Consider the following 5399-nt stretch of genomic DNA (forward strand, 5'->3'; position numbering starts at 1 on the left):
GATCTATGCGATATGGCCGAGAAATGTAATTTTGATGTTAACTCCCAAACCGCTGCGCAGAAGTCAACCAAACTTCACCCAATAGTGTATTGTATCACATTCTAGTAGTTACATTTGAAAATTTCGTTCTAGGACATTTGGTTTGAGCGCAATCATTAAACTTAGGTCAAAAAAGCCATTTAAGCCTTTTCACAGTGAGATCTATGCGATATGGCCGAGAAATGTAATTTTGATGTTAACTCCCAAACCGCTGCGCAGAAGTCAACCAAACTTCACCCAATAGTGTATTGTATCACAATCTAGTAGTTACATTTGAAAATTTTGTTCTAGGAAATTTTGTTTGAGCGCAATCATCAAACTTAATTAAAAAAGTCATTTAAGCCTTTTCACAATGAGATCAATGCGATATGGCCGAGAAATGTAATTTTGATGTTAACTCCCAAACCGCTGCGCAGAAGTCAACCAAACTTCACCCATTAGTGTATTGTATCACAATCTAGTAGTTACATGTGAAAATTTTGTTCTAGGACATTTTGTTTGAACGCAATCATCAAACTTAATTAAAAAAGTCATTTAAGCCTTTTCACAGTGAGATCTATGCGATATGGCCGAGAAATGTAATTTTGATGTTAACTCCCAAACCGCTGCGCAGAAGTCAACCAAACTTCAACCATTAGTGTATTGTATCACATTCTAGTAGTTACATTTGAAAATTTCGTTCTAGGACATTTGGTTTGAACGCAATCATTAAACTTAGGTCAAAAAAGCCATTTAAGCCTTTTCACAGTGAGATCTATGCGATATGGCCGAGAAATGTAATTTTGATGTTAACTCCCAAACCGCTGCACAGAAGTCAACTAAACTTCACCCAATAGTGTATTGTATCACATTCTAGTAGTTACATTTAAAAATTTTGTTCTAGGACATTTGGTTTGAGCGCAATCATTAAACTTAATTAAAAAAGTCATTTAAGCCTTTTCACAGTGAGATCTATGCGATATGGCCGAGAAATGTAATTTTGATGTTAACTCCCAAACCGCTGCGCAGAAGTCAACCAAACTTCACCCATTAGTGTATTGTATCACAATCTAGTAATTACATGTGGAAATTTGGTTCTAGGACATTTGATTTGAGCGCAATCCTCAAACTTAGGTCAAAAAAGCCATTTAAGCCTTTTCACAGTGAGATCTATGCGATATGGCCGAGAAATGTAATTTTGATGTTAACTCCCAAACCGCTGCGCAGAAGTCAACCAAACTTCACCCAATAGTGTATTGTATCACAATCTAGTAGTTACATTTGAAAATTTTGTTCTATGACATTTTGTTTGAACGCAATCATCAAACTTAATTAAAAAAGTCATTTAAGCCTTTTCACAGTGAGATCTATGCGATATGGCCGAGAAATGTAATTTTGATGTTAACTCCCAAACCGCTGCGCAGAAGTCAACCAAACTTCACCCATTAGTGTATTGTATCACAATCTAGTAGTTACATGTGGAAATTTGGTTATTGGACATTTGGTTTGAGCGCAATCATTAAACTTAGGTCAAAAAAGCCATTTAAGCCTTTTCACAGTGAGATCTATGCGATATGGCCGAGAAATGTAATTTTGATGTTAACTCCCAAACCGCTGCGCAGAAGTCAACCAAACTTCACCCAATAGTGTATTGTATCACATTCTAGTAGTTACATTTGAAAATTTCGTTCTAGGACATTTGGTTTGAGCGCAATCTTTAAACTTAGGTCAAAAAAGCCATTTAAGCCTTTTCACAGTGAGATCTATGCGATATGGCCGAGAAATGTAATTTTGATGTTAACTCCCAAACCGCTGCGCAGAAGTCAACCAAACTTCACCCAATAGTGTATTGTATCACAATCTAGTAGTTGCATTTGAAAATTTTGTTCTAGGACATTTTGTTTGAACGCAATCATCAAACTTAATTAAAAAAGTCATTTAAGCCTTTTCACAGTGAGATCTATGCGATATGGCCGAGAAATGTAATTTTGATGTTAACTCCCAAACCGCTGCGCAGAAGTCAACTAAACTTCACCCAATAGTGTATTGTATCACAATCTAGTAGTTACATTTGGAAATTTGGTTCTTGGACATTTGATTTGAGCGCAATCCTCAAACTTAGGTCAAAAAAGCCATTTAAGCCTTTTCACAGTGAGATCTATGCGATATGGCCGAGAAATGTAATTTTGATGTTAACTCCCAAACCGCTGCGCAGAAGTCAACCAAACTTCACCCAATAGTGTATTGTATCACAATCTAGTAGTTACATTTGAAAATTTTGTTCTAGGACATTTTGTTTGAACGCAATCATCAAACTTAATTAAAAAAGTCATTTAAGCCTTTTCACAGTGAGATCTATGCGATATGGCCGAGAAATGTAATTTTGATGATAACTCCCAAACCGCTGCGCAGAAGTCAACCAAACTTCACCCAATAGTGTATTTTATCACAATCTAGTAGTTACATTTGGAAATTTAGTTCTAGGACATTTGATTTGAGCGCAATCTTCAAACTTAATTAAAAAAAGTCATTTAAGCCTTTTCACAGTGAGATCTATGCGATATGGCCGAGAAATGTAATTTTGATGTTCACTCCCAAACCGCTGCGCAGAAGTCAACCAAACTTCAACCATTAGTGTATTGTATCACAATCTAGTAGTTACATGTGGAAATTTGGTTCTAGGACATTTGATTTGAGCGCAATCCTCAAACTTAGGTCAAAAAAGCCATTTAAGCCTTTTCACAGTGAGATCTATGCGATATGGCCGTGAAATGTAATTTTAATGTTAACTCCCAAACCGCTGCGCAGAAGTCAACCAAACTTCACCCAATAGTGTATTGTATCACAATCTAGTAGTTACATTTAAAAATTTTGTTCTAGGACATTTTGTTTGAGCGCAATCATCAAACTTAATTAAAAAAGTCATTTAAGCCTTTTCACAGTGAGATCTATGCGATATGGCCGAGAAATGTAATTTTGATGTTAACTCCCAAACCGCTGCGCAGAAGTCAACCAAACTTCACCCATTAGTGTATTGTATCACAATCTAGTAGTTACATGTGGAAATTTGGTTCTAGGACATTTGATTTGAGCGCAATCCTCAAACTTAGGTCAAAAAAGCCATTTAAGCCTTTTCACAGTGAGATCTATGCGATATGGCCGAGAAATGTAATTTTGATGTTAACTCCCAAACCGCTGCGCAGAAGTCAACCAAACTTCACCCAATAGTGTATTGTATCACATTCTAGTAGTTACATTTGAAAATTTTGTTCTAGGACATTTGGTTTGAGCGCAATCATTAAACTTAGGTCAAAAAAGCCATTTAAGCCTTTTCACAGTGAGATCTATGCGATATGGCCGAGAAATGTAATTTTGATGTTAACTCCCAAACCGCTGCGCAGAAGTCAACCAAACTTCACCCAATAGTGTATTGTATCACATTCTAGTAGTTACATTTGAAAATTTCGTTCTAGGACATTTGGTTTGAGCGCAATCTTTAAACTTAGGTCAAAAAAGCCATTTAAGCCTTTTCACAGTGAGATCTATGCGATATGGCCGAGAAATGTAATTTTTATGTTAACTCCCAAACCGCTGCGCAGAAGTCAACCAAACTTCACCCAATAGTGTATTGTATCACAATCTAGTAGTTACATTTGAAAATTTTGTTCTAGGACATTTTGTTTGAACGCAATCATCAAACTTAATTAAAAAAGTCATTTAAGCCTTTTCACAGTGAGATCTATGCGATATGGCCGAGAAATGTAATTTTGATGTTAACTCCCAAACCGCTGCGCAGAAGTCAACCAAACTTCACCCAATAGTGTATTGTATCACAATCTAGTAGTTACATTTGGAAATTTGGTTCTTGGACATTTGATTTGAGCGCAATCCTCAAACTTAGGTCAAAAAAGCCATTTAAGCCTTTTCACAGTGAGATCTATGCGATATGGCCGAGAAATGTAATTTTGATGTTAACTCCCAAACCGCTGCGCAGAAGTCAACCAAACTTCACCCAATAGTGTATTGTATCACAATCTAGTAGTTACATTTGAAAATTTTGTTCTAGGAAATTTTGTTTGAGCGCAATCATCAAACTTAATTAAAAAAGTCATTTAAGCCTTTTCACAGTGAGATCTATGCGATATAGCCGAGAAATGTAATTTTGATGTTAACTCCCAAACCGCTGCGCAGAAGTCAACCAAACTTCACCCATTAGTGTATTGTATCACAATCTAGTAGTTACATGTGAAAATTTGGTTCTAGGACATTTGATTTGAGCGCAATCCTCAAACTTAGGTCAAAAAAGCCATTTAAGCCTTTTCACAGTGAGATCTATGCGATATGGCCGAGAAATGTAATTTTGATGTTAACTCCCAAACCGCTGCGCAGAAGTCAACCAAACTTCACCCAATAGTGTATTGTATCACATTCTAGTAGTTACATTTGAAAATTTCGTTCTAGGACATTTGGTTTGAGCGCAATCATTAAACTTAGGTCAAAAAAGCCATTTAAGCCTTTTCACAGTGAGATCTATGCGATATGGCCGAGAAATGTAATTTTGATGTTAACTCCCAAACCGCTGCGCAGAAGTCAACCAAACTTCACCCAATAGTGTATTGTATCACATTCTAGTAGTTACATTTGAAAATTTCGTTCTAGGACATTTGGTTTGAGCGCAATCTTTAAACTTAGGTCAAAAAAGCCATTTAAGCCTTTTCACAGTGAGATCTATGCGATATGGCCGAGAAATGTAATTTTGATGTTAACTCCCAAACCGCTGCGCAGAAGTCAACCAAACTTCACCCAATAGTGTATCGTATCACAATCTAGTAGTTACATTTGAAAATTTTGTTCTAGGACATTTTGTTTGAACGCAATCATCAAACTTAATTAAAAAAGTCATTTAAGCCTTTTCACAGTGAGATCTATGCGATATGGCCGAGAAATGTAATTTTGATGTTAACTCCCAAACCGCTGCGCAGAAGTCAACCAAACTTCACCCAATAGTGTATTTTATCACAATCTAGTAGTTACATTTGGAAATTTAGTTCTAGGACATTTGATTTGAGCGCAATCATTAAACTTAATTAAAAAAGTCATTTAAGCCTTTTCACAGTGAGATCTATGCGATATGGCCGAGAAATGTAATTTTGATGTTAACTCCCAAACCGCTGCGCAGAAGTCAACCAAACTTCACCCATTAGTGTATTGTATCACAATCTAGTAATTACATGTGGAAATTTGGTTCTAGGACATTTGATTTGAGCGCAATCCTCAAACTTAGGTCAAAAAAGCCATTTAAGCCTTTTCACAGTGAGATCTATGCGATATGGCCGAGAAATGTAATTTTGATGTTAACTCCCAAACCGCTGCGCAGAAGT

This window comes from Corythoichthys intestinalis, chromosome 3 (genome assembly GCF_030265065.1).
Source record: "Corythoichthys intestinalis isolate RoL2023-P3 chromosome 3, ASM3026506v1, whole genome shotgun sequence".
Classification (NCBI taxonomy): domain Eukaryota; kingdom Metazoa; phylum Chordata; class Actinopteri; order Syngnathiformes; family Syngnathidae; genus Corythoichthys; species Corythoichthys intestinalis.